This window comes from Microtus pennsylvanicus, chromosome 13, assembly GCF_037038515.1.
Source record: "Microtus pennsylvanicus isolate mMicPen1 chromosome 13, mMicPen1.hap1, whole genome shotgun sequence".
Lineage (NCBI taxonomy): Eukaryota > Metazoa > Chordata > Mammalia > Rodentia > Cricetidae > Microtus > Microtus pennsylvanicus.
The window spans coordinates 83,149,539-83,174,552 of record NC_134591.1 but is presented as its reverse complement, the minus strand read 5'-3'; the positions used below and the strand labels follow the sequence as shown (position 1 = coordinate 83,174,552).

General features: G+C 44.4%; 1 protein-coding gene across 7 annotated transcripts in view; it reads right to left on the bottom strand.

Annotated features, from left to right (window-relative positions):
* Gnb1 (G protein subunit beta 1) overlaps nucleotides 1–23,462 on the bottom strand; it is a 60,323-nt gene extending 36,861 nt beyond the window's left edge. For 5 of the 7 annotated variants that reach the window (XM_075946611.1, XM_075946616.1, XM_075946613.1 and 2 more), the window contains exon 1: nucleotides 23,322–23,462. The gene's annotated coding sequence lies outside the window, so the exon portion shown is untranslated. The remainder of the gene's footprint in view (nucleotides 1–23,321) is intronic. The other 2 variants (XM_075946617.1, XM_075946618.1) reach the window with 1 other exon arrangement.
* Nucleotides 23,463–25,014: the final 1,552 nt, after the last annotated feature.

The following is a 25,014-nucleotide window of genomic DNA, read 5'->3' as shown; positions in this document are numbered from 1 at the left end:
TTGCTATGGTTGTGGTGTCTCTTCCCAGCACTAAGACATTCTTGTTTATTTAAGGTGAAATTATTCTTTGGGGAGGGTGAGTTGTCCAGCGACTGACAGGTATACAGTAGATAGATCCCAGTTCCTACTGTCAATTACAACAGCACAACTAGCCTCGCTGTAGCCCAAGTAAGAATCTTGCCATAAAGGGCCATAATTATCCCAGTCTCTACACAAAGATCTTCCTGAGCATCTTTTCAGAGTAAAAGATAAAGGGATAAATCACAAGGAGGGAGAACATGAGCAAGGAAGTCAGGACCGTGAGATGGTGGGACTGATCTAATGGGAGCTCACCAGGGCCAGCTGGACTGATCAAACCAGACTCTCTGAATGTGGCTGACAATGAGGGCAGACTGAGAAGCCAATGATAATGACCCTGGGTTTTGATTCTACTGCATGTACTGGCTTTTTGGCAGCCTAGTCTGTTTGGATGCACACCTTCCTAGACCTGGATGGAGGGGGAAGGGCCTTGGACTTCCCACAGGGAAGGGCACCCTGACTTCTCTTAGGACTTAGAGAGGGAGAGGAAGGGGGAGGGAAATGGGAGGATGGGAGGAGGTGGAAATTTTTAATAAATAAAAAAAAATCACAATTTGCTCTATCTGAAACACTAAGGCTCCACTCCCTGGGGGTTCAAGCTTTCTATTCTTTCATAAGACACTAGGTACTCGCTAGCTCCTGTGGCCATGCCAGAATACAGTGGAGAAAGGGGCTGCTTAACTATCCCATTACCTCAGGTCAAGTCAGGTGAGTTGTCTGGATTTATTTGTGGGAAAAAATAAGATCCTACTGCAGTTTTAAACAATATGTAGGAATCAGAATTTAAAACACCTTAAATAGGGCCGGAGAAATGGCTCAGTGGTTAAGAGCACTGTCTGCTCTTCCAGAGGTCCTGAGTTCAATTCCCAGCAACCACATGGTGGCTCCAAACCATCTGTAATGAGATCTGGCGCCTTCCTCTGGCATGTGGGTATACATGGAGGCAGAAAGTTGTATATATAATAAATAAATAAATGTTTTTAAAAAAAACGCCTTAAGAAAATTGGGAGAACCAGAATTTATTGAAACCAAAGCCAATATCCAACATGCTACCACACAGCTACACCAGCTAGTCTGTGGTGCAGTGGAAAGATGGGGCACATCATAGATGCTTAGGTACTAATACTGACAGCCTGAACCTGCTGCCCACCACAGAACTAGGAGCCAAAGTGCCAGACAGGCAGGCAGGAGAAGAGCGCTCTCGCAAGGCAAATGTATGGAGACTGAGTGAGCTAACGGCTAGCCGCTGCTGCTGATACACACACGGCAGTGCCAGCTGGCATGAACACGTGATGAGAAAATAGCCTGCTATAGAAACTAGAAAGGTATAAATGTCAAAGGTTAGAATGGCTGGAGAAAGTTCACTAGTACATATTTAATATAATATACATAAGGCCCTGGGTTCCAGTGCTCTAAAAAAGTTTCTACTACATTTACTTATTATATGTGTGTGTGCGCTCACTGGGGGTGGGCATGCACAAACATATCCATGGCACACGTCCATTCTGCATCCAATATTGAATCCTAGGAAACAAAATCATGTCCTCAGGTTTGCTGGCAAGCACCTTCACCAGATGAGCCATCTGTTGAGTCAACTCACCAGTCCAAGTGCAGCATCTGACAGAAGGCAGTGCAGTAGATACTAACATGCAGCGATCATGACTGCATCATGCTCACTTAGTCAAGGAGCCCATCACAAAGTGGTTCATTCCCATGGCTATACTAGTTAAATTCCAAAGATCAGACACCATTTCAAGATTCTGAATAAAAATCATCTGGTCCTGTTTGACTCTATGGAGCTAATTTAACTGTATTAAATATGAATATGATTAACTTCTAAGTACACACATACTGTAGTACATCTTGAGGTTTTAAGTTCTAAATACTGTATTTGTATAATAAAGTCACTTAATTTTTCAATCTTTTTTTTTTTTCTGTAGCTTTGGAGCCTGTCCTGGAACTAGCTCTTGTAGACCAGGCTGGCCTCAAACTCACAGAGATCCACCTGCCTCTGCCTCCTGAGTGCTGGGATTAAAGGCGTGCGCCACCACCGCCCGGTCAATTTTTCACAATCTTGAAATGAAATGCTCTCACGAAGCTCTTTACAGGTGATTTCCCATTAAAATGTGAATTCAAAAATTTTTTCTCATTGGACAATCTCCAGATAAGAAAGATGGGCACCAGCAGCTCTACTGCCCCCAGCACTGGGTTACAACACACACTGCAGTGCAAGGCTTTTCTATGGGTGCTGAGGACCCACATCTGTGCTTCAAAAGAAAACTGAAAGAAAGTAGAAACGAAAGAAGCCATGCCTCAGGCTACGTGTGTGTGTGTGTGTGTGTGTGTGTGTGTGTGTGTGAGAGAGAGAGAGAGAGAGAGAGAGAGAGAGAGAGAGACTGAGACTCATTTTGGTTCTGATCTTGTGTCAGGTACCAGTATGGGGTGGGGAAAAAGTTACAAATATATCCTTAAATTTTGAGTACAGCCAAGCGGTGGTGGCACACACTTTTAATCCCAGCACTCGGGAGGCTGTGGATTAAGAGGCAGGTGGAGCTCTGTGAGTTGAGGCCAGTCTGATCTACAGAGCTACATAGGCATGCTTACATAACAGTACAAAACCAGGATGGAAGCTTTAAGCTACTGATAAAACATTAATAGCACCATGGCCTCCATAGCCAAGGTCTATTCACTCTCAACAACATTTACAAGTGCTAGGCAAGAGCCAATTTCTCTCCTGCAAGTTCTTTGCTTCCATGCCGAGTACTTGGTTAATATCCTGATGAGGGGGTTATAAAGTAAATGGTGTCAGGTGCTTTTCACTGTGAAGGAAAAATAGAACTAGGTGGGATGGAAAGGCAGAAAGATGAAGGTCATTCGAAAACTGTAGTCAGAGAAGAGCGCTCAGATGCGCTCATCCCCTAACCCACATGATGGAAGAAGAGAACCAACTCCCGAGGAGGTATGGGGGGGGGAGGAAGTGGGGAGAGAGAGAAGAGGGAAGGAGGAGATTAATTCCCTACTTCCTTTAAATGTCAACATGTACTGCCATTTCTATATCAGAAGGAAGCATTTTATTTTCTTTATTCCTAAAATACAGTCCCTCTCTTAAATTCAACTTGTTCGTACAAAAAAGGATCAGTCACAAAAGGGGGGAGGACTAGGGCCATGGCTAAGTGGTAGGGTTTAAGGGGGGGGGGAGAGGAATCCACACCACCACCAGGCTAATAGTAAACATCACTAAACCCAGCCTGGGAGTAAAGAGAAGAAGGCAAATCTTTGAATCTGAGAACAGCGTGGTCTATAGAGAAACCCTGTTTCCAAACAAACAAAATGTAAAAATCAAATCCCCACCAAAGAACCACTAATCATTAGAATTTGCCAAGAACTGGCGGTGGTGGCACACGCGTATAGTCCCAGCACTTAAGAGACGGAGGCAGGCAGATCTGTCACTTTGAGGACAGTCTTGTCTACAAAACACGTTCCAGGACAGTCAGAGCTGTTTCAGAGAAACCCTGTCTCGAAAATCCAAAAAGAATTCGTCAAGAAGCAGACTGAATAGAAACAAAGTTATAATAAACAAATATTCCAACTTACTTATCAATAAGGAATGAGGCAAAACACACAAACTCTGTAACAAGAATAAGATCAAGTTCTCAGTGTGTGCTTGGCACAGAGTAGTAGCCCAGTATTTGCCTAGCAGGGGGCTCTTTACTTTCATGAACTCTTTTGCTTCCTCCTAATCTTATCTAATGCCGAATGGTGACACAATGGGATAAGAAAAACTAAAATACGACAACAGTTAATTTTTTTTTTTTAAAAAAAAAAACTTAAAGCAACAGACACTGAACTTTAGGAAGGTAGACGAATATGGAAGGCTAAGTACATGAGCAGGACTTTGTAATTTCCTATGTTTTCCAAGTTCAATATATTTATTGTCTATTTTTTCTCAAAATTGTTTAAAAGAAAAAAGTTGGATACTAACTACATCTTTAAGGAAACGATTAAATCTAGAAGCAAAAAGTTAAACTATTCCTGATGCCGTCTTCCAATTTCCCCTAAGCCCTCAGTACTTACCTGGTCGAACTAAGGCTCTTACAGGAAGAAGGAAGACAGGGATTCTGAAAGGCCCCAGGACAGGAAACACGTGTAGGAAACAAACATAAGAGCCAGGGGGGGCTGGAGAGATGGCTCAGCAGGTAAGAGCACTTGCAGCTCTTGCAAAGGATCTGGGTTCAGTTCTCAGCAACCACATCAAGAGGGTCACTACAACCAACCTCCTGTAACTCTAGCTTCCAAGGGCTCCAACACCCTCTTTTAGTCTCAGTAGGCACCAGGAATGTGCACATACACACACATTCACACATATATATGAAAATAAATTTTCAAAAAAATCAGAAAGAAAGGAAGGAGGAAGGAGGGGTAGACAGGCTATTTGTATAGATCCCTACCACTTCTGGAAACCTTTTCTCAAGTCATTCCACTGCCCTCTGTATCAACTGAACAATGGTATCTGGTGCACTGTCCAACAAGGCCTATTGTCCTCCAGCACAATCAACTCGGTCTGTCTCTAGGAAAGGTCTGCTAGCTCATTTACTTGCTACCCCCAGCAGGCAGTGGAATGGAAAGAATAACTAGGAAGGCATCACAAATGGGTCAAGCAACAGTAGGGTCCTGCAACACAGGCTGTAGTTATGTAAGCTTCATCTTTTCATTCTGCACTGTCCAACTAGAGAAATGAGTCATAAGGCACCAGACATAGATTCGAAACACATCATCAGGTAATAATGCAATTCTCCAAACAAATGTAAGTGGTTTCTAAGCCACTGGTGGCATATTATCTCTAATTGAGCTCCTTGGAGGCACCGATAGGAAGATCACAGCAAGTTCAAGGCTAGTTTAAAGGCTATATGGTGAGACTCTTGCTTTTTCTGTCAAAACCAGGAGGAGCTGGGCCTGAGGTAGGAAGACTGAATATCTGAGACCAGCTTAGGGTACACAAGGCCCTTTTCCAAAAAGAGAAGGGGAAGACATGGTCGGATTAAAGGACTTCCATTGCACGTAGTCCCTTATTACTCTGACAAAAAGAGGTTTTTTAGTTACTTATGTGTATGAGTGTTTTGACTGTTTGTGTGTGTGTGCATGCACCATGTGTGTGTGTTGCCCACAGAAGCCAGAAGAGGGCTACGGATCCAGTAGGACTTGAGTTATAAAGATGGTTATGAGTTGCCATGTGAGTGCTGGGAATCAAAACTGGATCTTCTAGAAGAGCACTCAGTGCTCTTAATTGCTGGGCCATCCACCTCTTCTGAACCTACTTTTTTCCCAGTTCATTTGTCAATAAAACTATAGACAAAAGGGATTGTGTTACTGCCCTTGCAATTTACTCAATAAGCTTACTTTTGGGCTGGGAGAAAAGCTCACCAAATGAGACTTGCTATTAAGTCTGATAGCTTGAGTTTGATCCCTGTAATTCATAGTGCAATGAGAAAACCTACTCACGTAAACTGTTCTCTGACCTACGCACAGAGTGTGCTTATGCATACAAGCACACAAATAAATAAATGGTAAAAACAAAACAGAACAAGCGAGGTGTGGGGTAACATACCCCTTTAATCCCAGCACTCAATAAGAGGCCAGTGGATCTCTTGAGTTCCAGGCCAGTTAGAGAAACATAGTACAACCTTATGCCTCAAAAAACCAACCAAACAAACAAACCAAGCAACAATCTCAGCTCCCAAACTAAATGATGTTCAGAATATTGAATAAATTCAGTACACTGAGAAAATGTGGGAAGTCTGAAGACGGCTGACATGAAAGGAGCACCAAGTTCCACACTAGCTATACCCTCTTGATGACATCACAGCCTAGCTGCTGGGCCTGAGATGCTTGTTTTAATAAAAACAAAACAAACAACAAAAAAAAAAAAACAAGTATCACAAAAACATCAGCACAGCACTAGAAATGAGATGGGTAGAGTTTGATCTGATTCTTAAATTTGGGAAGATGTACAGTCCACCAATTAATAGCTAATAAACAATGAAGAAAATTAGTTTTCTGCAACCCATAAGTATTATTTTTCAAATGGCCATTTAGTTCATTACACAACATTGCTCAAGTTGTTCAAATCTTTTTTTAAAGATTTATTTATTATATACAGTGTTCTGTCTGCATATATGTTTGTATGCCAGAAGAGGGCACCAGATCTCATTATAAATGGTTGTGAGCCACCATCTAGTTGCTATGAATTGAACTCAGGACCTCTGGAAGAGTATCCAGTGCTCTTAACCTGTTATCTCTCCAGCCTGGATATTCAGATCTTAAAACAAATTATAGGAGATTTAAAGTTGTGTTGGGGCCAGAGCACTGGGAACCATGAGACATTTGGTACCACTATGATTTTAGGAACTTTTCCATCAAAAGCCAAACCCGGACCTCAGAGATAAACAAACAGACTAAGTACAAGGTAGGGGAAAGAAAATGAAAGGAAAACCAGGGCGAACACGGGAAAAATGATGAAGTGAGCCAAGGGACAGGGGGTCTAGCTCATCTCCCTTCCTTCTTTTCAGTTAAGGACAGTGAAGTTGGGTAATATGTCATACATTCTAACAGGAACTGTCTTCCTAATCAACAAAGCCCAGAGGACTCTATACCTGCTGACTGAAAGAAACTTCTATGCAAAACCTGGATCATACTGAAAAGAAGCCCAGTGAGAGTTCGGGTTCTTCTACAGGACTACTGGCTTCTGCTCTTAAAAAATGTCAAAAACCACACACAGACAGGAAGATTCCAAGTTCAAGGCTATCATGGGCTATACATATAGCAAGAGTAAAGTCTCCACACATAAAAGTAGCAAGAAGGAAAATTAATGTGAATTTTCATGCTGTTTCATGATGTAATCACATTTAAGGGAGGGTTTGATTCATTTTTATCCATTTTTAGGTAGTCTGGTTAATTTAATTAGTCTAGGCTGGCCTTGAACTCATAATCCTCCTACCTCAGCCTTAGATCTAGAGACTAAGAACCTTGCTGGCTGCTGAGGCCTCTCCTTGCCTACCCAGAGAACAGAGCCCACTGCTGCTTCTTGAGATAAAGGAAGAGTGGCCTGGTTGATGGAAATACACTCTTCCAGGCCAACCAGGGGACTTTACCATAGCTTAAATAGGAATTCTCATTTTCTCCTATTTATTGCTCACAGTATAAAGTACTTCACTTTTTTTGAAGCACAACTAGTAAGTCTAGAAAAAGAAACCAGGAGAGCTCAGTGAAGTACCCAGGAATCACTCCCTTGGAGACTTCCACAAATACCACCAGGAGTGAATACTGCAGAACTCTACACATAAGGAGCTGAGTACAAACAAGGCTGCGAGAGCCACAAGATGGCCATTTCTCACACCTAGTGAGTGACAGGGAGCTGGAACCAACAGGAGGCAGGGGTCTTACTTAACCTGGCTCAGTCTGTCTGAGAATTACACATATTGAACAGCATTCCCAGAGTTTCTCCCTCAAATTTTTCTGCAGCACAAAGTACTACACATTAATTAAAAAGACAGCTTGGGACAGGAGGCATGGTTAGTATCCCAGCATCCATACATGGGTTAACAACAGTCTTTAACTTCAGTTCCAGGGGATATAGTGTCCTCTTCTGACTCACTGTGCTCACATTGTGCATGCACATACATTCAGGTCAACACTCACACGGTAAAACAAATCTGAACAGACAACTTAAACCTGGTTGTAGTGACATACAGTTGCAACCTCAAGTACCAGGAGTTCTCTCAGGTCAGCCTGGGCTACAAGAAACCCAGTCTCAAAAAGTAAAATAAACAGGCGGTGGTAGCACACGTCTTTAATCCCAGCACTTGGGAGGCAGAGACAGGTGGATCTCTGTTGAGTTTGAGGTCAGCCTGGTCTACAGAGCAAGTTACAGGACAGGCTCCAAAGCTAAAGAAAAACCCTGTCTCGAAAAACAAAACAAGTAAAACAAAAAATAAACAGGCAACTGCCACATGCCTGTAATCTCAGCCCTTAGGAAGTTGATTCAGGAGGATCCCCAGTCCAAGGCCAATCTAGGTAACTTAGCAAGACATTGTCTCAAAAAATAAAAAATTTAGAGATAGAGTACTTGGGATCATAGAGGTAGGGTGATGCCCAGGCCTAGCTTCTGTGCTGGGATGAGACTAAGAAAAAGATTTGTGGTCAAATGTAGCATCTTAGGCCTTACATGGCATTTACTATCTCCTTCAGGGCTGATACACCTCAGCCCACAGCACCACATAAACAAGGTGCAGTAGCCACATCTGTAACATCAGTACATGGGAGCAGAGCAGCACCAGAAGTCAAAGTCATCCTTGAGCATATAACAAGGCCAGATTAGAATAGCTAAGACCCCATCTCAAAAAAATAAAGAAAAATTTTAAGCTAATAATAGTATAATTTGCTCACAGAGCTACTTTGTTTTTGGAAACCAAGTATCACTATCCTTCGAAATAACTATCGTGAGCTGGGGAAATTTAAAAAGAGAGAGAAAGAGAGGGAGGGAAGGAGGGAAAGAGGGAGGGAGGGAGGGAGAGAGAGAGAGAGAGAGAGAGAGGGAGGGAGGGAGATGAGAGAGAGAGAGAGAGAGAGAGAGAGAGAGAGAGAGAGAGAAGAAAATGGTATCTCAGCACAAAAATGTTCCTTGCTACCTCCTCAGACATCCACAAAGTAACATTTCACAGGGCTGGACAGCATGGTGTCACAGGATACACAGATAGGCACAACAACAAGGCAAACATCAGTTAAGCCCAAGACCTCAGGACCAGCCTAGGCAACAGAGGAAGACCCTTGCACAGAGCAAAGACATCACAGGAGCAGAAAACCTAATCATGGAAACAATGGCACCAGACTACTTTCCTTTCTTATGAACATGAAATAAATAAATATATGGATGAATGGATGAATAAATAAATTTTAAACATCTGTAAGTTCTATTTAAAAACATAGCTAGTCACAAAAAAAAAAAACATTCAAAAATCCCAGGCAGGGCCAGTACACGGCTGCCCATTTCATCTAGCACTCACTAACCTAAACCACTGACGTCTACAACAGAACCAAAGCAGAATTTTAAAGTTGTAAAGTTTATTTCAGTTAAACATTCAGGACAAAAAGCATAATTACAGAGCTCTCAGACCCCCACAGGAAAGAGTGGTCCAAGAGCTCAGGTGAAGAGCTTGCCAAAGCTTTTCACATAGTCCTTGCCTTCCACACTGAGCACCAGAACTCTCAGCTACATAAAGATCAGCTAGGAAAGGAGGAGTAGAGGAAATTCCTTGTCTAATCACAGTTATTTATCATGTAGCCAGTTCCTTTTTCTGCTGCTGCTTCTTACAGATGACTCAATTAGTCTCCAACTGCCCACGACAAAAACATCTGATTTTGGGCTGGAGAGATGGTTCTGTGGTTAAGAGCACTGCCTGCTCTTAAATTCCCGGCAACCACATGGTGGCTCACAACCATCTGTAATGAGATCTGGTGCCCTCTTCTGGCCTGCAGACATACAGACAGAATATTGTATACATAATGAATAAATAAATAAATAAATATTTTTTAAAAATCTGATTTTTTTATAACTGGTTGACATACACACAGCTTTAAACCCACTGACACTCAATTTAGGAAGATATAAACATGTAAGTCTTATAATGCTGCTCTGCCATATGTCCCAAGAAAAACCCCACAAATAAAGTTCAAATAATTTTAAAATAGGACCAGCAAAATGGCTCACTACTTAAGGGTGCTAGCTGTTAATATCAACAACTTGAATTCAATCCCTGGTACCTACATGATAGAAGAACTCACTCCTGCAAGCTGCCCTCTGACCTCCCACACTTCTTTTAATTATTTATTTATTTATTGCGTATATGATGTTCTGCCTGCATACATGTCTGCAGGCCAAAAGAGGGCAGTAGATCTCATTACATATGGTTGTGAGCCACCATGTGGGTGCTGGGAATCGAACTCAGGACCTCTGCAACATCAACAAGTGCTCTTGACTATAGTCAAGGACCCAACTTCTTTTTCTCTCTCTCCCCCTTCCTCCCCAACCTCTAGTCTCACATTGTAGTACAAGCCTTCCAGTGATCTCCCTCCTGTCTCAGCCTCTCAAGTATTAAATTATAGGTGTAAGCTACTATGTCCAGCTTACAAATGACTTCCATTTAAAATAGATATTTACTGAATCTGACCTTGACGTTCCAAGGTTTAAACAAGGTCAACAGCAGCTCCTAACTTTAAATATGCAAAGGCTGCTAATCTAGTTTGTGAACACAACTTAATTCCCCAAATTCATACTTTTACGTTGCTCAAAATGGCACTTATTGACCACATAAGGCAAAAACAAAACAACAGCAAAAACAATTCATTTTATAAAAATTAACACTAAGAAGACTAGCTGGGCTTGGGGATAAAAAAAAGCTTTTAGTTCCAGCACTCTGAAGGCAGAGATAAGAGAAACTTTATGAGTTTGGGGCCAAGCTTGTCTACATAGTAAATTCCAGGACAACCGGGACTACAGGAAGACCCTGTCTTCAGAAAAAAAAGGAAAAAGGAAACAAACCAAGTACCTAGTTTTTCAGTCACACTAGACACATGGTTCTATTACTGAACAGGATATAAAACAGAAGAAGGAAAGAGGACTGGAGATATAACATGGTGGCGGAGCACTGTCCAGCACAGGACAGATCCTGAGCTCCATCCTCAGCACCACCTGACTTTGAAAGAAAGCAAGTGCCGGGCGGTGGTGGCGCACGCCTTTAATCCCAGCACTCGGGAGGCAGAGGCAGGAGGATCCGAGACCAGCCTGGTCTACAAGAGCTAGTTCCAGGACAGGCTCCAAAACCACAGAGAAACCCTGTCTCGAAAAACCAAAAAAAGAAAAAAGAAAAGAAAGAACGAATGAACGAACACAGGAGAACATCAGTTAGACACACAAGGAGAGGGGTCCCAAAGGATGAAGCACTAGCTATCTAGGGTCGAGCAGCATCTGCCAAAACTCATGCCTACCGGGAACTATGACTTTATTTGGAAAGGTCTTTTTCAGGTGTAATCAGGCAAACTAAAATGAGATCACACAATCAGAGTAGGCCTCAGCCAACTGTCCTTCTAAGGAAAGCAGTTGCATAGTTTAGAAAGTCCTATGAAAACCTGCGGAAACCTGAAGTGATGCAAGCACAAGCAACTATGTTACACAGCTGACAACCAGAGAGAGAAATTAAAGCTTCTCAAAGGCAGAGCAGTATACAGAGCTTTCCCCAGTTCCCTGCAGGACGCTCACACATCTTGCCTGCACCCCGATTTCAGACTTCTCCAGAACTATGAGAGTAAGTTTGTGGTTGTTTATTACAACAGAACCCAAAGCCCAGCAGGGCCTAGGGAAGAATCTCATGAAAGCATGAAAGAACAGGCAAAGGACTAAGACGCTCCCAGTGTCCATCGAAGCTGACATTTTACTCCACTTCATTTATTTAATTTTATTTTGAGACAAAGTTTTTCGATGTAGCCATGGCCACTCTGGAATTTGCTATGTAGACCAGGCTGGCCCACGCCCACACCTCTGCCTCCCCAGTGCAGGAATTAAAGGCAAAAGCCATCAGGCCTGGGGTTACATTATCATTTAATCCCTACAATGCTTATGAGAATGGAGAGAACAAAGATGCTCAACAGATGGATGAGTGAGCTATAAGGAGGAGAAAACACAACTGGCTGGAAGTGGTGGCATAACCTTTAATCCCAGTACTGGGGGAACAGGTTGGCAGGACGTTTTGAGTTCAAGGTCCAGCTAGGGCTACATATTGGGGCCCCGTCTCAAAAAAAGGAAAGAAGGGAGATCTCCTATCTCTCCCCTATGTAGCCAGCCACCTTAAGTACTCCCAGCCAAGCACAGCAAGCACCTACCCTTCTCCACTGCCACAAGCTCCATCTGTTCCCCACTCTTCACTTTTGACCATTCCTTGCACTCAGAAAGGTCCCATGGACAGTAGATCTCACTCTGTGTTCTATGAGCTACTATTCCTATACTCATCATCTGCTAACTGCCCTTCTACTTTCCCCATACCTACTCTCAGGGCAGACCTCGCCAAAACTCTGGGTTTTCCTCCCCTGCAGGATGCAGTACTGAATGTGTATGACGCAGAAGTGACGAGACAAGACATTAAGACAACATGACTGGCTGCAAGCAAAGGACTTCCAGTATCTAATTTTCAGCTCAGACCCCCTTTCCATTTTCAATCATTCAGGATCCCAGGGGCCTTGATAGATTAACTGGTATTTACTATATTCAGAAATTAAGATTAAGATTTTTAAACCAGGGCTGGAGAGATGGCTCAGTGGTTAAGAGCATTGCCTGCTCTTCCAAGGGCCCTGAGTTCAATTCCCGGCAACCACATGGTAGCTCACAACCATCTGTAAAGAGGTCTGGTTCCCTCTTCTGGCCTGCAGACATGCACACAGACAGAATATTGTATACATAATAAATAAATAAATAAAGATTTTTAAACCAGGCACTGGTGATGCATGCCTTTAATCCCAGCACTAGGGAGGAAGAGGCAGGCAGATCTCTGTGAGTTTGAGGCCAGTCTGGTCTACAAGAGCTAGTTCCAGGATAGGCTCCAAAACTGTGTTGAAAATCCAATAAATAAGTAAATAAAAAATAAATTTTTTAATTAGTTTAAATTTTGGGGAAGTGAAAAGCTCCGGAAGTCAGAGGGCAACCTGCATGAGTAAGTTCTCTTATTCTACTATGTAAATCGCAGGGATTAAATTCAGTTCGTCAGGCTTGGTAATAAGTACCTTTATTCACTACGCCATCCTCGTAGTTCAAGACTGAAAAGTTTTTAAATGTTAAATCAGAAGTTAGGGAGAAGGTTCATGGGTAAAGTGAATGCTAAGTAACCACAAGGAATGGAGTTTGAATCTCCAGAACCAACATAAAAATCAAGTCTTTCCAGGCAATGGTGGAGAACGCCTTTGACCCCGAACTTGGGAGGCAGAAGCAGGCCAATGGATCTCTGAGTTCTTCAAGACCAGCCTGGTCTACACAGCGAGTTCCAAGACAGCCAAGGCTACAAAGAGAAACTGTCTAAAAAAACAAAAACAAACATAAGACTAAGACTTGCCAGCATGTACCCACAACCCCAGTACTTGGAATGAAGAGGGTTTAGGATGGGGGAGGTGGGGGTGGGGGTAAGCACAGATCCTTCTGGGTTCAACTTTCAGTCAAAAACTAATCTCAGAAATTGAACAAGGTCTGGAGATGGCTCAGTTGTTAGGAACACATACCACTCTTCCAGAGGACCCTAGTTCAGTTCCCAGCACCCACAGTGGGTAGCTCACAACTGCCTGTAACTTCAGCTCCAGGGCATCTGACACCTTCTTCTGACCTGAGAGTACCCATATCCATCTATGCACAATCACACATAATTAAAATAAATAAAAGTACTAGTACTAAAGATCCATTCAAAATCATACACAACTAAGGAGAACATGAGATATCCCAAGTGAACTTCTGGCTTCCACACATGCATGGAAGAGCATCCCCAAATGCTCTCCACATACACTGCAAAGCCCATTCCCCCCAAATGTATGTGTATTAAATCACTTGGACACATGTTATCAAAAACAACACTTTTTTATGAGGGAAAAAAACAACTCCAGCTCCAGGAGATCCAATACCCTTCCTCTGGTTTCCAACAGAACTCACATTATGTGGAATTCAGGCAACTTTTAAAAAGTCAGGAATAGTGGTCCACATCTTTAATCTCAGACTTAGAAAGCAGGCAGGTGGATCTTTTACAGAGCCAGTTTCAGAACTGCCAGAGATACACGGAGAAACCTTGTCTCGAAAAATAAAAATTACAATTAAAAAAAGAAAACAGCCTCTCACAGGTTTTTTATTATTTTGTTAGGGAGATAAATATTCTTTAAGACTAAACCAAAACTCAATAGCCAAGTAGATCTTTGGTTCACTGACTGCAGTGATGGGATGGAGGCAAACACTGCCACAGAGCTATACTGCCAGCTCAAATGGTCAGTTTCTTCTTTTCTACTTATCAGTGTGTCCATGTGTATGAACACATGTATCAGAGGATGACTCCATTGGCTGGCTCTCTCCTTCCATTCTCTGATCTTTTGTTCTGCTTTCGCTTATCTGTTTTCACCATTACCTTTTTAGTGGGAAAAAAAAATGTAATCAGGGTATTTATTTAGGTTTTAGCCAAGAAATCTACAAAATGTAAAGCTGTCAGTCTCTGCTTCATGACGTGGGTGGTTTTTGGATTTTGCTTTGGCAGAGGTTTGTAGAATAGGCTGTTATATAGCCTACAACAGCTTCAATCTTGCTATGTAGCTGAAGAAGGCATTAAACTATGATCCTCCTTCCTCTACCTCCCAATCACGAGATTACAAACATGCCACCATGTCCAGCATAAATTTTTCAACACTGTTAAAGTTATACATTCTAGCTGGGTGGTAGTGGCACGCCTTTAGTCACAGCACTTGGGAAACAGAGGCAGGCGGATCTATGTGAATTCGAGGCCAGCCTGGTCTACAAAGAGAGTTCTAGGACAGCCAGGGCTACACAGAGAAACCCTGTCTTGAAAAACAGAAGAAAAAAAAAGCTACACATTCTAATTAAGGGGGCTTGATGGCCTCAGGCTGGTTCTCACTGGTCCAAGTGCTACTGTTCTGTTTTTAAACTATTTGTTTACATGGAAGGAGGCACGTATGTGCCACAGCATACATGTGGAGGCCAGAGGATACCTTTGTAAAATCATTTCTCTCCATCTGTCTCTACATGGGTCCTGAGGACATAACGCCAGTTATCAGGCTTTCGTAGTTAGTGTCTTCACCTGCTAAGACATTTCATGAGCTCCAACCTTGTTTCTGAGGCAGGACATCTATTCTATGAGCCACACTATGTCCCCAAGTGATCAGTTCTTAAAGGGTAGTACTAATGTGGAATCTGAAACTGACAATTTTTCAAGCAGTTTCATTAAATCATTTTACTCCAGTTTATGCCCTGAATAGATCTTTTATCCATCTGTGAGTTCATAGCATCATGTACACATCATTTGGGAAGTGAAAGTTGACTGATACAAGGAGGTATTTCAAATGCAGACAATGCTTCATCTATAATTAACAAAAACTGTTTCACTAGAACCACCCTCTAATCTTATAAGCAAGGCACACTATCCTCAAGACTGAAAATGTATACCTTAGTGGTAGAATACTTGCTAGCATACATGAGGCCTGGGGTTTCATTCCAGTAAAACACATACACCCTTTAAATACTGGATACTGTCTTGTCATGATAGCAGTAACAAAAATCTCTATTTCTGTTTGAAATCATCTATTTATTTAAAAAATATTTCATTTCATGTATATAGATGTTTTGCCTGCATGTATTATCTGTGTACCATATGCATGTCCTCAGAGACCAGAAGATGCCCAGAATTGAAGTTACAGATGATTGTGAGCCTCTATGTGGGTGCTGAGAATAAAACCTGGGTCTTCTGGCAGAGAAGTCACTGTTCTTAACCACTGAGCAATCTCTCTGAGATTTTCTATTTATTTCTACTTATAATATTTGTATTATTATTCTATAAATATTCTATAAGTATTTTATTTATACTATTGCTATGTATTTCTAGTCTTACTATTACATCTTTCTATAAAATAGAAGCCCTCAATGTTTCTATTTATTACTGCCATCAATACTCAAGTTATTTTAAGTATCTGGTTGACTGTTAATTTTTGAGAAGTTTTCTGCAATATCCATGTTTGAGCAGCTACAGTTCTTCAGCTCGGCTGCACAATGCCTACCTTCCCATTCTGTCATGGGACAGTAAAGGGATGGATGGGCAGTCACGAGTTAGAATTACAGAACCTATTTCTGACAATTCATCAAAGGCATTAGGTTTTTAAAAGGCCTGGGGCCAGGTGTTGGTGGTGCACACCTTTAATCCCAGCACTCGGGAGGCAGAGGCAGAGGCAGAGGGAATCTCTGGAGTTCAAACCCAGCCTGGTCTATAGAGTGAGTTCCAGGACAGACAGGGCTACACAGAGAAACCCTGCCTAAGGGGGGGGGGGGGCACAAAACAAAACAAGAAAGGCATGTGTCACCATAACTAGTCAAAAAAGGCCAGCCTGGGGTATATAGCAAGACTTCATTTCAAAAAACTAGAAAATAATAAATGTAAAGGATTAATGATTTTTTTTAAAGCTCTGGTTAACCTGGATCTCACTATTAGACAGGCTTGTCTCAAACTCACAGAGATCTGCCTGCCTCTGCCTCCTGAATCTAAAGATTAATCAGTAATTAACCCGAATGCTATGAAAATGACCAGTTTGTGCCACAGCCTTGATCTGTGTTAAGCAGTTAGCAGTTTTATTTGCCACAAGTGCAAAACTAACACTAAAATAAAATAGTCATAGGATTACAAGTAGCTTTAACTTAAGAGACCCTAAAGAGGGTTTCAGGAACTGCTAAGAGTTTACAGATTACACTTTAAGATTTGAAGGTCAGAGTAAGCACCGATCCCAAGGCTCCAATCACCATCAAAATGCTAGTAACTCCCAAAGGCCTAAGAAGTCACTGATTCAACAAATATCTATCGTGTACTTTTCAGGAGTAAAGCTGAGTATCCTTCTTCCAGAAGCTGAGAACTAACTAGTGGGAAGCTCAACATCAGGCTATGGAGCCTGTGGTTCATGAAGGTCCTGTAGTGAGAGGCTCCTAATGGAGAACAAACTCTGTAAACACACTTGTGAGGGTCTCCACAGAGCAAGAGAATGTTCAAGGACTGTTATGTGTCTGTGGAGCAGAATGTGAAGGTGCACAAACCAAAGTCATTATCTACCCCACCAGGCACCCAGGACAGAACCCCCACAAAACTCCAGGGCTCCTTCCTGATCACCAGCTTTACTCATCTTCTCCAGCCAGCCTCCTCCCCCCTGCCCTGAGAATGCTCCAGGCTTAAGCGCTGTCCCTTTCTAGTTAACCTACTCAAACCCTTCAGAGGCCTGTTGGAGCCCTCTAGATCAAAGTTCACATTCTCCCCAAGACTCTGATCTTCTTTTATCTACTTCTCCCCGGGAGAATTTCTGGCTACAGAAAAGTAATTATTGCACGTTTATTATGTGCCAGACATTGCTCCAGTGCTGAAAACAAGGTGGATAATGGAGTCCAGCTGCTGTTTGCTGCATGAAGAACACCATCTCCTCTCCTCTGCCCCACACCTCAAACTTATTTCGGAGACTTCACCAAGTCTAGAACTGGTTGGTTAGGTATCCCTGAGAACCACTGACCTCTACTGTTCCTACTCGTCAGGCGCCCACACTCAGGACTCAGAAAAGGTGCTGAGCAAACATTTGAAATATTAAATATGCCAGGAGTTGGGAGGCAATAGCAAGCAGATCTCCATGATTTGTGAGGTCAAGGCCTGCCTAGTCTACAAAGCAAGTGCCAAGACTACAGAAAAACCCTGTCTTGCCGGGCGATGGTGGCACTCGGGAGGCAGAGGCAGGCGGATCTCTCTGAGTTCGAGACCAGCCTGGTCTACAGAGCTAGTTCCAGGACAGGCTCCAAAGCCACAGAGAAACCCTGTCTCGAGAAAAAAAAAAAAGAAAAAGAAAAAGAAAAACCCTGTCTTGCAAAACAAAAAAAAAAAAAAGGAAAAGAAATATTAAATAAATTAGCCAGTCGGTGTTGCTGCACACCTTTAATTCTAGCACTTGGCAGGCAGAGGCGGGCGGATCTCTGAGTTCAAGGCCAGCCTGGCCTGCAGAGCGAATTCCAGAATAGGCTCCAAAGATACACAGGGAAACCCTGTCTCAAAAAAAACAAGTAAATTAATTAATTAATAACAAAGGAAAGGGAATATCAACCAATAGACAAGTAGATGAGCAGATGAGCATCTATATTTCTTGTAGGGACTGAATTTTACAATCCCACATCCCACACAATGACATACAGGTTAATAAGCATGCTTCACCTATGCTGCTGTTCTCATCAGTCTTAAAGCAAATATACACACTCTCTTCCCCTCTTGATAAAATACGTCATAAAACTAGGACTACTAAATATTATCTTTATATCTAGTAACCGTAACCGTTATATAAATACAAGAATGGACTCAACTAAATAATGCTTAGAACCATTTTATGTAATCCTAGTCTTTTAAATCGGAGATTTTAGAAATGGCTCTTTAAAACTTCTGAATTAAGGCAGGTGGCAGTGGTGGTGTACTACTTTAATATCAGCACTTGGGAGGCAGAGGCCACCCTAGTCTGTTACACAGAGAAACCCTGTCTTGAAAAAGCAAAGCCAAAATAAAAACAAAAAAATTCTGATTTAAGAAAACAAATCACAGGCTGGAGAGATGGCTCAGAGGTTAAGAGCACAGGCTTCTTTTCCAGGGGTCCTGAGTTCAATTAAAGGTGATGCACACACCGGGCGGTGGTGGAGCACACCTTTAATCCTGGCACCCAGGAGGCAGAGGCAGGCAGATCTCTGAGTTTGAGGCCAGCCCAGTCAATGTACAGTGAGTCCCAGGACTATACAGAGAAACCCTGTCTGGAAAACCATCTACCCCCACTAAAGAAGAAAAATCACTAAATACTGTTATTGTTATTAAGTCTTTAAAAAAAGAAAAAGGCAACTGTGTTCTGTAAAAGAGAAAGTCTTTCTGTCATTGGAAGCCAGCAGTAGCACCAGGAGATCAACAGAACTCCCTAAGCCAGAACTGCGCAGGAGGTTAAAGAGCAGTTAGCAGTCCTCTTACCCAGTGACCAACTCCAGTGTCTACAGAGTTTGTATTTCTGAAATAAGTTATGCAACAAAATTCAAGTTTTAAAATTCTTATTTCCAGAACAGTTAACATGGTACGTCCTCTCTTCACATACACACCCATACAATATCATAGAACCATTTTCCCATCACTACTAAACATTTTAGTTTTGTAAATTAAATCTGTTCTTTTTTTCCTCTTGTTCAATGATCACTAAACCAACCATTTAACTGAACTTCTACTTCATAAGTTCTATAAATACTCTTAAGCACAGTTCTAGGAAGACTGCAATACTAGCACTTGGAAAATCGGAAGGATGAGGATCCCTTAAGTAGTTCAAGACTAGCCTGAGCAACACAGTGAGTCCTGTCTTGGAAAACAAAACAAACACCCAAATGCAAACCTGGAATTACTCAAACAGTCCTATGTAGCCTGGCCTCACTTTCTGAGTGGCAAATGACCTTAAAGGGTCAAACCATCAACTCCTAAAATCAGAATTTAAATTAATGTTAAGAATTAAGAAGGTGGTGGCGCACACCTTTAATCCCAGTACTTGAGAGGCAGAGGAAGGTGGATCTTTGAGTTCAAGGCCAGCCTAGTCTATATAGTGAATTCTAGGACAGCCAAGGCTATGTAGAAAGACTGTCTCAAACTGCCAAAAAATAAAAAAATAAAAATAAAAAGGTGTGTAAGAGCTGGCTCAGCCAACAAGGGCACTTGTTGCTCTTGTAGAAGACTTGGGTTTTGTTCCCAGTTCCTACATGGTAGTTCACAACCATCTGTAACACAACTCAGCCTTCTGGCCTCTACAGGAACTAAATATTATCTTGTAATAATCTTTTATGAATAGCAGAATGAACTCAATTAAATAAAGCTTAGAACCATTTTATGTAATCTTAGTCTTACATGCAGGCAAAATATTCAAACACGTAAAATACTAAATAGTAAAATAATTTTAAAAATAAAAAAAACACCTCACAAGTCTAAAAATTTTGTCCCTTGTCTTATGAGATTTATGATGGTTCATGCCTGGTTCACTTGGAAGCCTGAGGAAGAAGGATCACCAGGGGTTAGACACCAGCCTGGACTAAACAGTGAATACCAGGACAGCGTGGGTTACAGAGCAAAATGGTCTTTAAAAAGCTAGAAGGAGATGGGGAAAGGCACACCATATGGTCAAGCCCAGATAATAAAACTGAGAATATCTATTACCAATCCACTAATGCTAAAGCCAAAGCCCACATAAAGAATTTAATCCAATTTAATGACTGACATGAGCCAAATCTCTTGGGCAGAGGAAAACAATCCAATGAACAAACTAATAACTACAGATACCACTTCTTAAACAAATCACTGTGGGTCACTCACTATAGGTGAGCACTGGCCACATAGCCAACTGTAGTGGGGTGCGGCGAAGGAGCCCTGAAGGCTCAAGGGCTTTCTCAAGGCTACATTTAGAGATGTTAACTTTTCCAGGAGTATCAAATAGGTTTTCTTAAAGTATACTTACTTGGAGCAATTATGTGCATTCTTCTCTTCCCCATAGGGGACCCAGGGATTTAACTTAGGTCCTCAGGCTCAGCACTGATTGCCTAAACCCCCAACCCAGTACTTTTTAACTAAGTAAAACTAACAAAGCTGCCGGGCGGTGGTGGCGCACGCCTTTAATCCCAGCACTCGGGAGGCAGAGGCAGGTGGATCTCTGTGAGTTCGAGACCAGCCTGGTCTACAGAGCTAGTTCCAGGACAGGCTCCAAAGCCACAGAGAAACCCTGTCTCGAAAAAAAAAAAAAACAAAAACAAAAAAAAAAAAAAAACTAACAAAGCTTCACTAATCTGTGCACCACTCTGAGAGATTATCTTCTCTAAGTCAGTCTGTTTCTCCAGTGATTGGTATAAATCCACCTGGATAAAACTCTGAAACCAGCCTTCCTAGATGTGGAAAGATGTGTCTGTTTTCTGAGGAAAACAGTCAAAAATATTATTATGCAGACTTTGGGAAAAGGGAGTGTTTTAGACAAGGTTGGTCAAGAGGTAACCCAGGCTACTCCAACTTGCATTGATCCTCTTGCCTCAGCATCCAGAGTGCTGGGATTAGAGGAGACACACCAGCACATCTGGTTTATTCTGCAACCTTTTAAATCTAAGGAAATTTACCTGGTCCCCCTATTCCCCCAAATCAGACATAACTAAGGCTACCAAACAAAGAGAAGCCTTTTTAAAAAGTGTGTTTAAGGGGCACTCTGCTCTACTCTGGTGAAGTAAACATAGCTTTGATGTCAGCTCAGGTACTACATAAGAACTGTTTGTGTCCCGTGGATAAATTCATGGAAGACGTCTAAGTTTCATGTTCAATCTCCTGCATCAAAAGATCCTTGCAAGGATCCAGCAGATGAAATACAATCCTGAAACCGGGCATCTGTACACCCAGAGCCAAGCAGCAGGTATGAGCACACAGCCTCAGATAACCTACTTTTGATGTTCCAGCCTCTCATCTTCTAAGAAAGACTGCACACTGTAGCAGTGAAATAAAATGCCGGCAGGACCCTACACCTACAGTCTAGCCTCCTCCCCATGGAGATGATGCAGGCAGGACCCTACACTCACAGGCTAGCCTCCTCCCCATGGCGATCCTGGCCTTCCCAGCCGCACTACATTCCTGTAGGCGTCTGTCATCAAAGTCGGGCTTCCTTAAGTCAAACCACGCCAGAACCTAGTTCTGTTGTCTAACAGAGGCTCAATGCCTGTCTTCACACTTTCATCCTCGGCCAAACACCCAGTATAAGAAAGGAGAAAAGGAACTGCTCCTTCATTTTCTTTTTGCAGTATGAAGTACCTTCGAGAAGAATCCAGATTTTAGCATTAGAACTAAAATCCTTATTTTCAAATAAAGACCGGTTAAAAAAGACAAAGCAATTTAGAAACCGATTAATGCTTTCTCTGAAAACCATATCCAGTCTCGACAGTGAAGAACTTTTCACAAGATTACACTGCCATTTACTTGCTAATCATGAAAGATCATCTACATATTTTCTTGGTTAATAGTCAATCTCACAGGCTATTTAAACACACAAAAATGCTTGCTTGCTGCTATCAGGCCGAAACGTAACAAAAGAACTAACAAACACTACGAGTTTCCTGAAATTTCAGTATTACACACAAGCCCCGTTAATATACTTCATTATAAATTCCACTAATTCTCTCAAAATAAAAATCCTGACATAACCTCTGTAAAGATGAACTGGGAACATATAGGGATGCTATTTGGGGGATGCTAAACGTGACGTTTAAAAAACCCGGAAAAAAAACATGTTCAGATGTATCAAAAGGTCAAAAGCCAAGCTGCAGTTCCCCAGGGGAAATCGAGGCTGTGGAGACAGGGATAGACTAGACCACCCGGTGAGGGATCTGGGCAAGACGCCCCCTCCCCACAGTGGCGTCCAGGCGAACCTAGGACCCCAGCGCTTTTCTCTTCTGCTCCGGCCGCGGCTGCCAGGGCCGGCCTTTGTTTTCAGCCCCGGCGGCGGCCGGCGCGGTCCTAGCTGACAAAGGCGGGCATCGCCATCTTGTCGCGGCGGCCGGACGCGGCGCCCATTCATTCGCGGGCGCCTGGGGCCGGGAACGTCGGGAACCAGGGGAGCAGGGAAGCATGGTAGGCAGCAGGCCCGCACCCGGCAGGGGTGATCGCGGTATCCGGGAGACCCGCCCCGCGGCCGCTCCCCGCGCGGCCCTGATGAGTCCCACACCCCGCAGGAAGGCGCGGTCGGGAGGGCAGAGCTCGGCTTTTGTTCCCGCGGGGACCTGGCCTCGAGAAGAAGCGCCTGCGGGGCGCCCTTTTCATCCCGGCCTAGGCCGCCCCGCCCAGGTTCGAACCCACGACCCGGGCCCCGGTCCAGCATCCCGCTCCCCTTTTTAAAACTCAGGACCACCGCCGGATTCCGGCACCACGGCCGAGACCACTCCACCGCAGCTTCGATTCGAGGATCACGGATCTGAAAACCGAATCCCGACACTCGGTCCGGCCTTGAACCCAAGACCCCAGACCCAGCCCCGCATCCGGGATCCAGCCTCGAACCTAGGACCCCTACCCCAGTCGCCGTAGCTCGGGATCCACCCTGAAGCCCAGGACACCGGCCTCTGTCTCACATCACGGATGCGGCCTTAAGCCCAAGACCCCTGCCCGGTCCGCATCCCGGCCTAGGCGGCTCCGCCCCAACCAATCGGGGACCCGAGACCCAGGCCCCGCCGCCCACCCAGCCCACCCAGGGATTGCGGTCCCCGCCGGCCCCACCCTGGAGGGCGTGATGACTCGGGCGGCCGACGACCCCCACCCCGGGGCGGGAAGAATAGCCGCAGGGCTCGGCCCGGCCCGACTCGGCCCAGCCAAGGACCCGCGCCACTTGCAGACCGCGGCCACGCTCACCTCGCCCTCGCCCAGTCTGGCGCCCACGCCGCCGCCTGATCGACCCGGTCGTCGCGCTCGCGGCCTGCGGGCAGGAGCCGGCGAGGCTGGTCGGGTCCGCGCGGCGGCTGTTCCAGTTCCAGCCCCGCTGCCCTCGCCGCCCGCGCCCGCCACCGCCGCCGCCGCCGCCGCCGTCGCCGTCCGCCCCTCAGACGCCTCCAGCCATCAGGATGGGCGCGGCGGCCCCTGCCTGCAGCCTCGGGAAACCCCACGTCGCGTCACCGCGCACCGGCGGCGTGCGCGTGCCGCGCCTTCCGCCCCGCCCTCCTCGCCCCTGCGCGTGCGCGAGCGGCTTAAAGGCACCGTGATCCTGCTCGAGGGTCTTCCTGGGGGGTGACCTGTCTGCAGCTGTTCTCGGTAGCCTCGGGTTCTAGATTGCTGATTTAGGTTTCAATACCACGCGCCCAAAGCCAGAGCGTGGTGTGTTCCGCCTGTGTGTCCAGCCCGGGAGGGCCGGAGGGCGTAGGCGAGCGGCCTCACGGGGCCTAGCCTGGGCAAGGGTAGCCAGATGGCACAGGAAGGTTGTCGAGAGTAACCCCAAGAATCTGTAAGGCATGCCATTCTGTCCGTCTTGCCTCTATTCCACCCGCCCTGGGTTAACACGACTCCTGCCACACTGACTTCTTCACTCCCTTTCTGTCCTTTCCAAAATAGTCTCTGTTCCTCTCTTACTTCCTCCAGGCCTGCGCTAGCCTCTCTTAAACCACAGCCTGGGACCTGGCACTGGCACCTCGCCCCGCTCGCTGCTAAGGAAGCTTTCTTCACACTTCATGGTCTCCATTCTTGTCTCTTGTGCGCCTTGCAGCCAGGTCTACCTCCTCCTCCCTAGTCTGTTTCTTCTTGCAGCAGCCTTTGGGTGGGTGGTCTTCACACCTCCCTCCCTGCTCCGGATGCTTCCTGCCAGGCCATAGAAATGTCCCTGTTGCTTTGCTCCTAGGCTTGCTCTGTGTCAGCCCTGAACTGAGACCTTCTCCTGCTAGTGGGCAATAGAAATGAGGATTCAGGTGCTGGAGATTCACTGCTACTAACATGTCATTACTTCTAGCAGGCTGAGCAGACAGCCTGAGGCAGAACACATATATACACGAAAACACGTATGTACATACAAACAGTCATGTGGACATTTGTGACTGTTTTTCTTGAACACACTAAGTGTACTGATCTCTCCAAAACACTGCAGGGCTTATTCATATTCTCTTCCTTCAAGTCAGTGACCTTTTGCTTTGGGAGTAAGGAACTTGTTTCCAGATATCGCCAACGTAACCATAATTGCTTACCATCCTACCCTACTCCCTGGGCCTCTATGTCCTTCACTCCAGCTGAGCTAAACCTGGCTTAACGTCATTTGAGTAGCTCTTTTACTCCACGCCATTGACAGCTCCATCACCCCATCCTCTTCCAGTAGAGCCCAGGGTCATCTTGTGCTTTGCCCCCCAGTCCTCTCCCTTGTCCCTTGTGACTCCATCTCCGGAGAGGGAGTCTGTTCCATAACTTTGTGAAGACCGGCCTTTGTGCCGCTGTCACTTCTGTGCAGAAGTTCCCCAAGCGCCTACCGGTCCAGTCCTAAAAGAACATCCATTGCCAGCTTCATTTCTCAGAAGTGGCCTATTCCCAGCCGTCTTGCCCAGCTCTTTTCCCTATTTCACCTGTGAAG